This window comes from Sceloporus undulatus, chromosome 1 (genome assembly GCF_019175285.1).
Source record: "Sceloporus undulatus isolate JIND9_A2432 ecotype Alabama chromosome 1, SceUnd_v1.1, whole genome shotgun sequence".
Taxonomy (NCBI): domain Eukaryota; kingdom Metazoa; phylum Chordata; class Lepidosauria; order Squamata; family Phrynosomatidae; genus Sceloporus; species Sceloporus undulatus.
Genome location: NC_056522.1, coordinates 78,912,326 through 78,925,803, shown reverse-complemented (window position 1 = coordinate 78,925,803; position 13,478 = coordinate 78,912,326). Strand labels below are relative to the sequence as shown.

General features: G+C 38.6%; 1 protein-coding gene across 1 annotated transcript in view; it reads right to left on the bottom strand.

Annotated features, from left to right (window-relative positions):
- PRKN (parkin RBR E3 ubiquitin protein ligase) overlaps window positions 1-13,478 on the bottom strand; it is a 678,545-nt gene that overhangs the window by 13,853 nt on the left and 651,214 nt on the right. The window lies entirely within an intron of this gene.

Here is a 13,478-nt window from a genome sequence, read left to right as displayed (position 1 = left end):
AAAGATTACATGTCTTGATGAATATGTGTATCCCTGTGTCTTGCTATGAAAAAGACCCAAACAGGTTAGTGTGTGCTGAATTATGTACAGATTTGTTGTACAGGAAATGTATGTCAGTAGGAGATCTAGTGTGGTGGAGCAGTGGCTGGAATGCTCCACTGGAATTTGGGAAAAACAGGTTCTAGTCCCCACTCTGTTGTGCAATTCATTCAGTGACACTGGGTCAGTCTCTTAGCCTGACCTTTCTCACAGGGATATTGATGTAAGGATGAAGTGGAGAGAAAGAGAACTATACAAATAACCTTGACATTTTTGGAGGGAAGATGGGATGAAATGTAACTAGTGATATATAAAACTGCTTCTAGCTTTTAAAAAACACACTTACAATATCATAGTTAAAATACAAAATGGTTAAGAGAATTAATGCGAAGAATTAATTAGTGTATGGAATTATATTTTGTTTTTGTATTGTAATGATTTTAAGAATTTAATAAAATATTAATAAAAAATTAATGCAACTGATGTATTTGATATTCTCTTTCTCTGTCTCCATCCATCCATCCATCCTTCCATCCATCCATCCATCCATCCATTTAATCATTTTATTCTGTCACTGTGGCCCATTGCTAGAAAATGATAGACATCGGGGAATTGGGAAATAGTTAATTCTCAGATTATACATTTTGAAGGAAGTGCTACAGAAATAACCCTTTTGGAAAGGTGTTGTGTATTCTTTATATATATATTTTTAAAGGAAGAGTTCTACCAAAACATTTTCTAAATGATAAAAGATTTTGTTAATCAAAGGTGAGATAAACTCTTTTGGATTCATTTGTGAAATAGGTTTTGTAAACTTAGGGGCTCAACAGACCGGCCATTAAGGCTGGCCTGGGGATGGAGTCGGGGCATGGTGTCCAAGACAAGGACTCAAGGTGGCTTACCAATTAAGTAAGTCCCTATATTGAGAGGATTGCAGGATATAAGAAAATAAAATAATAAAAATAATAACATTACAAAGCAGGTAAGAAACTCAAAAGATCAAAATTTAAATGATATTAAAGAATTAGAAAAATAATTTGATCTATATTGTTAAAATGTTTTTAAATAGAACAGTTAAAATAATAAAACTAGTATAGCAACCTCTTCAAGCCTCTCCTCCAGTTTCAAAAGACTTTTTGGAATAATAATAATAATAATAATAATAATAAAGATTTCTGCTTGTGATTGGAAGGTCTGCAAAGAGAGGAGCATTTTAGCCTTAGTTCCAGAGCCTAGGGGCAGCCACTAAGAAGGCCCTTATCAGACCAGCCATGCCTGTGAAGGTAGTGGGATTCAGTGAAGGGCCCCTCCTGAGAGGTCCATGGCCCAGGAAGGCTCATATGATCTGCTAGATCTGGTCTGTCAGATAGGCTGGACCTAAGCTATGGGTCCGAACAGACAGGCCAAAATAAAACTGCTTCGAGTCACTTTGGAGGTATGCTGTTTAAATGATGCATGCATCCTAAAATGCCAGAAGTTGTGCCAAAGCCATGCTCCAGTCCTAAGGACCGAAGCACAGCTTTGGTGCTGCTTCTGGCCTCTTAAGACATGTCTGTCATTTAAACAGCATACCTCCAAAGTGACCCAAAGCAGCTTTATTTTGGCCTGTCTGTACCGGCCCTATATAAGGTTTTATAGGTCATAACCAGCACTTTGAATAATAGCCAGAAGCAGACCAGTAGCCAATGGTGCTGATGTAACAAGAGATTTGTTGGTGTTTTAAATTTTTTAAATGATTTTTAAAGCCAGCCTTGGGATTTACATGTAGATCAAAAATGAAATATTTAAGTATTGGGATGAAATCTATGAATGTACAATCATAATGATTTGTAATGGAAACAAGGACCAAAAACAACAACAAAATACACTGCCATCACAAAGTGCTCTTAAATACTGATACATCCCTCCAGCCTTTTTCAAATCTCTAAACCTCTGAAATTAATTAAAATGCTGATGTAAGTGTAAGACCTTGATCCTTCTTGTGTCTGATTCACTGCTGAAGAATTGTACCTCTGTGACACCATAAGCACTTTGAAGGTGTCAGACATCGATGCCAAAGGATTTAGTGACTTCATTTTACTAGAGTTAATTAATGGGTTTTTTTTTGGTTTGCAGCAACCTTGTCTCTTTCACAAGGTTTGTCCTCTTTTGAAGGAAAAGACATTGGTCTGGAGCATTCAGATTAGCTGAAGCACAAGATGTCTCGTTGTTAATGGACAGCAGAAAACAAAAAGATTGGAATATGCCAGGTAAAGAGACAATGAGAGGTTAAAGAGGGCAAGGACTGATTGACTGATTGATTAGGATCAATGTCTCTCAAGGTGACAGATAGGTTATAAATTGCTGTCCTAGTTGGCAACTGATTTGTTTATATTTAAGATTACCCATGACTGGAAATGAGGATGGGTTGAAGAGCAGGTGTCCCTAGCACATAAACAATGTGGTAGCAAAAAGCATACTTTTCACATACTTCTCCTGTGAACATCATCTGATGCTGGGAAAGTCCTAGGATACTTTGCTCTTTTGAGAGCTCTAGGTTTCTTTAACCATTTAGGCAGGATTGGGCATCTGTTGGAGGGGGCACACTAACCTCCTATGAGACTTTGGAAGGCTCCATCCATGCCATCCCACATGGCCAAAATAAATAAATAAATATCAGACACCCCCCCCCCCAAATCTCTGCATGCATGAGGAACATTTTGCCACATTTTATGTATTACCCCTGTGATTCCATGTATTGTGCAGATTAATCATTCTTCATCAGGAAAACTACAGCAGATGAGTTTTCAAGTTGGGGTGTGCTGGCTCCTGTATAGTTCACTCTAAATTTCTCTGGCAAAGGACCATTATGGTCCAAAGCACCCATTCCCGTCACTGATGAAGGATCATTATGTTCTGTATGGGAAGGGAGGGTCTTTTAGTTAGTTCAAACCTAAGCTTTATTAGCCATAACCAGCACTTCGAATCATGCCCAGAAAGGAATTGGTATACAATTGTACACAGTTCATAAATACAACTGAAATTCTACCTCCTCAAAACAAACAAAAAACAAACAAAACTGAGCACCTTTCTTCCTCTGAATGATTCTATTTGACTTGCATGAATAAACCAATCGTATCAAACAAATGCCATAAACTATTAATATATATAGCCTTTATTCAACAACTGGGGTATTACTATGGTTGGCATCTGAACTTACTTAAGTCATTCCATCCAAAAAATTTTCAAAGTTGGCATGGCCAGCTTTTCCTTTCAGTTCTGCTCCAATACTATTAAGTGAGCAGCTATATGTCGGCATATATTAAATTTATATCTCCCCACTGAGGATGTAAAAACCAAGGGGAAAAAAACCTCCAGAAAAATCAGCCAACTTTCATATGTGAGCACAAATCTGTTTTCCCTTTTTCTCTATGCTGTGGATCATTGTTATAAGTATATTTTGTTTCTCATGATACTATGCCAAAGTGGGAGAACACTCAGTTTATATAGTTCTCATCATATATTTATAGTAGAGAATTTGTTCTTCTTACTGAATAAAAAAAATATAGACTCATAGAGTTGAAACAGACCATAAAGGCTATCCAGTCCAACCCCTTATCATGCAGTAATATACAAACAAAGCACTCCTGACAGATGGCCATCCAGCCTCTCTTAAAAACAAAACAAAACAAAACAAAACTCCACTTGAGGAGACTCCACTACTCTCCAAGGAGAAGGTGGAATTTCTTTTCCTGTAATCTTAATCCATTCTTCTGTGTCTGGAGCAGCAGAAAACAAGCTTGCTCCATTTCCAAAATGGCATACCTTCAAATATTTAAACATGGCTATCGTGTCCCCCTTAACCTTCTCTTCTTCAGGCTAAATGCAACCAGCTCCCCAAGCCACTCATCATAGGGCATGGCTTCCAGACTTATCACTATTTTGGTTGCCCTCCTCCAGATGCACTCCAGCTTTTCAACATCCTTCTTGAATTATGGTGTCCAGAACTGGACACAGTATTCCAGGTGAGGTCTGTTACAAAGCCTAACAAATGTCATGCATGCTCTTCTTTAAGTTGGATGCAGTGATACAATCTTTGTAGGGTATGAGAGACAGATAATCGAAGAAGCCTTTACCTCAATGCCAAATACATTCCCTTGAAAGTAAAGACTGTTTAACACATCAATAAATCTGGGGTCACCGCCATCTGTACTTAACAGGGAATTGAAGTCAATCTCTGACAAGGCACTTTTGTATTCCAAACACCTGTCCCTCACATTTCCTCTGCAAATTGATAGTCTGAGGCTGTCTTGCCCAAAGCCACCCACTGGACCCAAGCTATGATTTTTTCAAACCCTAGTCTCCCAAGTCTAAATCCAGTACTCAGAACTATAGCCTTACACTGGCTTTCAATTTGCTTGGAATTTAACCTACAAGTCTTTTAAGAAAGGCTTGTAGCAACTTGTTTTAACTGTCCCGCTGTCTCTTCACTCAATGCATGTCACAAGCAGAAAGAGTGCAATTTGTGTACAACATCTAATGTGCTTGCACAGCACCTGCTAAAAGAGCCTGCTAGAGAATGGAATAGATAAAACAAATGACATGAAATGCATTACTGGCAGCGTACATAGTGTGTCAGCTGCAATAGAGGAAATGCTGCTGGATTGTTTGTGTTCAGCTCTGGCCTCTGCTAGCAGAAGCTGTTTCCATTTTAATGGGTGCTTTAAAGATAAATTACTCAAAGTAAATGAACCGCTATAAGTATTTGCTTCAAAGATACTTTCTTGCTAATCTATATGGGGGAAATAGAAATTGGAAAAATGCTGGCAATTTAGAGAGGATGTGTATTGAAAACACAGAAATTTATTTTTCTTTCCTCCTCGTTCCAAACTCAGCTCAGGCCAAAAGATAGGAATTTTATGCTGCCAGAAGAGCTTCCTTTCAATAATTTGACCCCTTGCTCCACTGCTGTATTACAGACTATCCAAATCAGATAAAAGTAGGATTTTTCAAAACCAATTTAATTCTGATTGAGAAAGACTGTTGGGCCAAGATGTTTAAAGCGGCTAGTGAGAGCAGCTCAGTATCTTACATGGTAAATCAGATTATTGTATGGACACTGTTGTACCAGTGTTCTCCATAACACAGAGAAATGTTACAAATAACAAGTTACTTATATTTAATTTCTTTTTGCCACTAAGAAAGACATAACTAAATTACTTTAGAAGTGTAATTAAGCAAGGGATAACTTCACTTCTGCAGCATACCTGTATTCTCCCTATTTTTATAGTTAATTGAGTGTAGCCTTAGTAAAGAACATAGTAGAAAAATCCCACAGTGCTTCTTCTGCAACATTTTTTAAAAGTAATGTTTTAATGACTATTTTATCTGATTTGTACCTAAGCCTACTATGGTCCAATCAACACCCCCTCCCCCCAAAACATGAATTGAAATCCATACATTCATATTTTCATGATTCCCATTGATAGATCCAACATGGCTATACCTGTCTTGAATAAAATGAATATGGTCTGTTTTTCAAAGCAAATAAACCTTGCCAAACTGCAGACAATAGGTTTGTGGGTTTTGTGCTACCCACTTTTAAAATCTGCTTCCTTCAAAAACTAAAATCAATTCATAAAAAGCACATACAGCCAGTTGAATGTTCCATTCTGTCCACACAAGATTCAGACAAATAAACAATGGCAAATAACAATAGGGCTGGACTGGAAAATTATTAGGAAGGAAAGATTGAACTGTGGGTACTGGTAGGATGAAGCAAGAAGAAAGAGAAGCGAGGTACAAGATAAACTAAACTGTCTTTTAATTTCTGTTTGGATTTTCAGTGACAATATTCTATATTTTCTCACTTTATCTGCAATTTCCAATCACTTCATACCTTGAGTTACTGTGACATCATCATTTAAAAACAATAAAGCACTGCAAACTGCTTTATGACAGAAGATCCTGGTTAGAATTCAAAACAGGATAAAGTCTGGACTCAGAGAAAAGGAAGCCACTGACATTTCAAGAAGTAATTATCCTCCAAAACTTAATTTGATTTTTTTGTTTCTTTCTACTCCTATAATTCTTATAAGCAGTTGGTAATGGATAGGAATAGTAACTATCTGAAAGTTCTTCCATAATGATTCTTACTTAGCCAATTTTAAACCATACTGATTAGGTTATTTTGGATACTTCAATGCCTTTTAAAATGGTCTTAGCTTCAGTGGGCATATAACAGCTCAAAATGAATTAACAGTGATGAATAAATAATGACATTTCCTATCAATATTTGTCAGCTCCCATAGTTAGAATCAAATCACACTTCTTCACTGAGTGAGGACTCTACCAGGTCCCCCAAAGTGAAAAAGAATGAGGAGAAGAGAGGACACAGAGGGAAGTCTTGAGACCATACTCCAGGAAAATATTCAGGGGATGAAGAGTTTTAAAATATCTAATGGATTCAGTTAAACATCCTAACCCTAGATCTCCTAAAATCATAACTAGATGAAAGAACAGAGGTGGCATCAACTGCATGGTTTGAATGGTACAGTGATTATTCAGCAAGACACGACACTCTCCACATGAGGGCTGTACTTGGGCAGAGAAACTAGGAAATGAATATAGTCAGGATAAGTGTCAAACAGGCATACCAGAAAAGGTTGGGCAGCTATGCTGGGTTCTTAAGTCAGGCTGTTGTTCCTGTATGCCTTCAACTTGTTTCCAACTTATGGTAAACCAAAGATGAACCTATCATGGGGTTTTCTTGGTAATATTTTTTCGGAGGAGGTTTTCATTTACCTTCCTCAGATGCTGAGAGAGTGTGCCTTGCCCAGGATCACTCAGGCGTGAAACAGACCACCCTGAAGTGGCAGCTTGAGTCTGTCCCCGAGAAAGCTGGATTGCAGGCATGGCAACCAAACAATGTGGCCCCAATCCACCTTTTTGCCAGCCCCCCAAAAAGCGGACGCCGCTCCTTTTTGAGCCAGCAAAAAGCCAGCTTTTCCTGCTCCACTGTGGCTTTATGGCACTCCTTCAGTGTGCAGCTATAAACATCACACTGCTGGAACACCCAGATGACAGCTGCCAGCTGGAAATCAGTTTTTCATGCCAGTCTGTACCAGCCCTCAGTGAGTTTCCATGGTTGAGCAGAAATTCAAACCCTAGTCTCCAGAGTCAGAGTCCAGTGCTCAAACCACTACATGATACTGGTTCTCTACAGTTGTCTGGATAGAGATGTAATTTTTCACAACTCTGTACCTGGAAATGGCTGGTATAATGGCCTCACTAGGCCTCACTTCTGATATGTCTAACCTCTAGACAAGACTGTTCAGTACTAGACCTGCCTACTGACACAGCTGCCTAATGACATCTTCCATAAAAAGGGTATTTGCCTCTTCATGACAGCAGTGACTCTGTTCCCCCTCATGACAGAAACAGCCATCGTGAAAGGGCAGAAAGCCACAAAATGGATACTTATTAAATCTGGTAGAACTCTACCATTCACAGCTTGAGACCATAGGCACAACAGACCTAGAGAACAAAGTAATATCAAAGCCTTTTTTAAGAGGTGTATTTGTAACCTTATTCCTCAAGAACACATCCCTGCTTTACTGGCACTGTTTCCATAAATATTACAGTACAAACCTCATGGCATGAATATGGGGTGAAAGGCACTTTGCACTGTTGGCATACTAGGTATTTAGCACAATCAGCCCACTTCATGAAACGATTTTTCTTCTTTATCTTTTATTCAAAATGTACTTGAAATCTCAAAAGTAAGTTCCGCTCTTGGATGTCTACCTTCATGCTGGAAAGGGTCTTTGATGATTATCAGACTTTTTTCTCAGAAAGCTAGATGGAGGTCAGGAGTTTTCAGCATGTGGTGTGAAGGATTCCAAGATGAGAGATTGTCTTCTTAGAGAAGACCAAATGTAGCTGAATAAAAAGTCACCACAGAGCAAAAAACAGCTGCCTAAGAATTTCATTTCCTAGTTATTAGAGGCTGGAATCAGTGCTACAATGGAACAAGTAGAAGGCAAAAAGCCATTCATTTTTTAAAAGAGAAATTAAACAGGAGACACTTCTTTTAACTAATAGCCTGATACTGTAACACCTTAGGGTAAAACGATTTGAAGACAGAGAAAATATTTTTTTTGCTAACTCTCTTGAAATGTGAAATCAGAATTGTACTTTCTATGTCTAACAGGCAAGCAAGAGCTCAACAGCTTGTGTTGCAATAATCTTAGGTTGCACTGTGTGATGCTCATGTATGATCTTAACCCAAAAAAGGGAGGAGGGATGCTTTTCATAAATAACTTCAGCATCATCAGAAAGCACCCTGCTCTTTATCTGAGGGCACTGCAGTGACACAAGGAGTAAGAAGGTCAGCTTTCACAGAGTGATCAGATTTGTTCCAATTGCTCTTGTAGCCCAAGTTAATTGCCTTTGTTTGTCTTCATGATGTACCCACTCCTGTTCGCTGTTCAATTGCATAAGTGGGAAATATCATGGAAGAGGGGGCAAGGAAAGGTTGCATTCTGTCACTCTTTATCCAACTTGTATGCAGAAAACATCATAAGAAGAGACGTTCTAGACTCAGAAGGAGTGACGATAGGAGGAAGGAACACCAACCATCTAAGATATGGGGATGACACCATATTACCAGGAGAAAGCATCACAGAATTGGAACAATTACTAAGGGGATTTAAAGAATAAAGTGCAATGGCAGGCTTACTGCTGAACACAAAGAAAACAAAAGTAATGACCACAGAGGAACTATATAAATTGTATCTAGACAATGGGAAAATGGTAATAGTTAAAGAGTTCCCATATCTTGGATTAAACTTTTATTAGAATGTAAACTGCAGTCAAGAATTCAGAATACTACAACTGGGAAGGGCAGCTATGAAAGAACTAGACAAGATCCTAAAATGTAAAGATATACAACTGAACACTAAAATTAGAATTGTTCAAGCCATGGTATTCCCTGTCACCACATATGGATGTGTGATCTGGATGGTCAAAAAAGCAGGTAAGAAGAAAATCAATGGGTCCTTGAACAGATCAAGCCTGAACTCTCCCTTGAAGCCAAGATGATCAAATTGAAGCTATCATACTTTGGCCACATCATGAAAAGGCACAGTGTGTTAGAAAAGACAATAATGCTAGGGATGGTAGCAGAAAGAGAGGAAGACCACAAGTCAGATGGTTAGACTTAATCAGGAAGGTCACAAGACCTAAGCAAAGCAGCGGAGGGCAGGAGAGCTTGGTGATGTCTTATCCACAGGGTTGCCATGAGTCAGGATCAACCCAAGGGCAGTGAACAACAAAACAACAAATGGAAGTCAGAAAAATAATGACACCCAAAACAGCTGCAAAGAGAGAAGACAAGGGTACAGAACATTTGCGATTTGGATAAAGGAAAGTGAATGCTGACACCTGCTTTCCAACTGGAAAATCAAAGCAATCATGAGACTTTGCTGTATTATCTTACTGCAGGGAATATTATTGTACAGTTTCAAATAACAAATTCTCTGTGCTCTATCACTAGATGACAAAAATTAAGGATGTGCTTGGTTAAATCACTCATTCTCGCAAGGGAGAAGGAATATTATAATCAATTTTGACATCATGGAGGTGAGAAGGCAGCCAAGGATCTGGAGACTGTAACTTCCAGGATCCTCTCCTAGATCTCCAATGCCTGCTTGTCACATGACATCAGGAGGCAACTCTATTTGAGGACTAGGAAAAAAGCTAAAATAAGAATGAAACCTTACTACCATCAGAAAATATCAAAGGCTTGGAACAATTATTTAAAAAGGACAAGGAAGAAAGTGCAAAGGCAGGTTCATAGCTGAACACCAAGAAAACAAAAATATTGAGCACAAATTGTTTACACAACTTTAGATGATGAAGGCATTGAAATAGTTCAAGATTTTCCTTACCTTGTCTCAATCATTAATCAGAGTGGAGGCAGCAATAAAGAGTTCAGAAGAAGACTAGAACTAGGAAAGGGAAGCTATGAAGGAACTAGACAAGATCCTGAAGTGTAAAGATATATCACTGAATACTAAAATTAGGATTGTCCAAGCCATCATATTTCTCATTTATATGTATAGCTGTGAAAGTTGGACAGTGAAGAAAGCTGAAAGGAAGAAAATCAATTCATTTGAGATGTAGTGGTGCAGGATAATTCTAAGGATACTGTGGACTGCTAAAAGACCAATAAATGGGTCTTAAAGCAAATTAGGCCTTAAGTCTTCCTACAGGTAAAGATGACTACAGTGAGGTGGTCATACTTTGGCCACATCATGAGACGATATGACACACTAGAAAAGACGATAATGCTTAGAAACGTAGAAGGCAGCAGTAAAAGAGGAAGATAGCACTGCAGATGGTTAGACTCAGTCAAGGAAGTAGTGGCTGTGAATCTTCAAGACCAGAGCAGGGCTGTTGAGAATAGGATAAATTGGAGGTCTCTCATTCATAGGATCACCATAAGTCCAAGTTGACTTGAAGGCAGCTGACAACAGCAACAGAAAAACTGAGAAAAGGGCCTGAGGGAGATTTTCCTCACTGGGGTTTTTAGACATCCAAACTGCCCTTTCTCAGCTTCCCCCTTAATAATTTTTTTCACTTGAATATTCCCCCCCCCCTTTCATAGTTTTAAATGCCAGTTATCCAGTCTGAATCCCCCCAGTCTAATAAACTAAAAGCTCACATTCACATTCACTTTGAATCCAGGGAGTTTTTTTTTTTTAAAGCCACAGAAAATTGATATAATGCACCAAGTTAATTAAATATTTGACAGAGTATGGCAACTTGATCCTTTTAGGACCAGAACAAAGCTCTACAGATGACTAATATTATTTTTGTGCATTTGATTTCCTGCTTTACTGACATCTTACATTTACCTTTCTCTCCCTCGCTGCCAACATATGTAATCGCATCCTCTCCTTCTCTGTGCCCTGTGATGGAACCTGGCACTGTTTCCCCTCTCTTTGCAAAATGAGGACAGTTTTGCATTTCACCTTAATCAGATCAAATGAGGACAGGTGGTAACCCTGCAGGCAATATAATTATGAAAAATGCCACCATTCCACACATACTATCCTTCCTACATAACAGGATATCACACTACTTTAAAAAAACAAAACAAAACAAAAACCTGACAGTTTGAAATTGAAATGCACCAGAGGGGGGACCAACACAAAACTGAATCAGTGATATCACGAAATCTGTTTTTACAGATTTATACTTCAACGTGTATAAGAATAAAGTAGGGGGTTTAAAGCAAACAGTACTGAATCCTATGCAACAATGCGAAAAGTCAAAATAATACTGCCAGCCATGACAGGTATTCTGCAATTGAAAATCCTGGTAGGCACAATTAGTAATAATGGTCAATATATCTTGCTTGTCAAAAGCAGACAAGTATTGGAAAAGGCCATCCACTGCTCTTTCCCAAGGTAGAATCTTTTGCTCTAGACTACAACAAACTACTTCAGAGTATGCAGGTATGCTCTGCTGATTCACCATTTAACCTGACATATGTCTACTAAGAAGTCAATTGCACTGAATTGTACACTTTCTTACTTGGGTGCAAACCACTCTGAATTGCAATGGGTTTCACCTCTTGAACAGAAATGTAATGATTGCAAAGCATAATGGTTTCCTTCATTTTTGCCCCAACAGCTTGAGTCCTTTTTCAGCAGAGTTTTTTTTAAAGCAGGGCTGGGAATCATGGATGCCTTCAGAAGTTGTTGGTTGCCAACTCCCAGCATTGCTCATCACTGTCTATGATGGCTAGGGCTGCTGGGAGTCCAACAACATTGGGAAGGGCTCATAATTCTCACTACGACTTTAAATGATTAAATAGTTAAATAGCATTAATATATGTTGCAAATTGGACAGAAGTTTCAGCTACATTATAGAGATAACATGTCTCACTTAATTTAGGGCAGTATCCTTTAGAAGCCCTCGGTCACAAATTGAATGCTAAAAATCATGAGAAGTGAATGGAACCAGGCTTCTCTGTGAGGCAATTTTTTAGTATGCCAGAATTACAATATCACTCTGTGGAAACAAATTAAGCAGTGCAAACCTAGCTGCGGGATCACTTTATTAGCAATGCAATGGTATTTCATAAAGAATGCAATACTTCAGATTTGTCAATGAATGTCAGAAGAATTTTACAGGACAATGTTTATTCTTTCCATATGAAATAAAAACAATACTTTAAAATTGGACTTTCTTTCAGAAATATATTTAGTACGTTTCTAGGAGAAAAAGACAATTTTCTTAATTCAGATAGGCTTTTGCTTCTTTGATTCAGGGATAGGTCTGTTCTTCTTTGACAAATGTAGATTACATCTGCATTGTAACAACCTATTTCCAGTTATTATGGCCGCTGATTAAAACCAATGTGGCTGGCATTGTGGTGGCCAACAAGCCTCCAGAATACAATATTGGAGAATCTTCTCAATTTGCCCCTACCTTAATCCCATGCATGGTCAGAGCTTGGAAGCCAACACACTAAAAATAACATCTGTGGATAAGAAGAAAATTAAATGGGTCCTTGAACAGCTCAAGTCTGAACTCTCCCTGGAAGTCAAGATAATCAAACTGAGGTTGTTGTACTTCAACCACATTATGAGAAGGCATGACTCATTAGAAAAGACCAATGTTAGGAAAGGTAGAAGGGAACAGAAAGAGATAGATTCAACCAGGGAGGGCACAAGCTTGAATCTACAACACATAAGCAGAGCAGTGGAGGATAGTGGGACTTGAAGAAGTCTCATGTACAGGGTCATCATGAGTTGAGGTCAACTGGAGGACAACTAACAACAACAGCCAAGTTTCTAATATTGGTGTAGGTATGTTTATGGTAACAATTGCCATAACTTTCTGTGACAAGTTACATAATGAATTAATTCTCTAAAGCAGCAGTTCCTAACCTGTGCTCTGAGGAGCCCTTAGGGCTCCACATGTACTTCCCAGCCCAGCTCTGCGGCTGCTCCAGGAAAAATGAAAGAAATAAAATGTGAATGAAATTAAAGAATAAGAAGCAAAAAAGTAACACTACTCCTAAATACAATTAACTTGTACGACATAGGTTAGGCCTCTTAGGGGCTCTGCCATGGAAATGGATTCTAAAAAGGGTTCCACAAGTCAAAAAGGTTCTCAACCGAGAACTGCTCCCTTGCCACACTGGAAGTGCCATCCTACAGGATGAGGAGAATCACATAACTCTGCATATGTTGGCACTGAACCATTCTATTACGCCAAGAAGATGTCAGCTTAAAATACCATGGGTCCTTTTACACTACATACAGTGGACCCTTGTTATACGCTGGGGTTTGGTTCCAAGATCCCCCGTGTATAACAAAATCCGTGTATGCTCAAGTCCCATTAAATATAATGACATAGCACAATGGTGTCCCTTATAAAAAAAA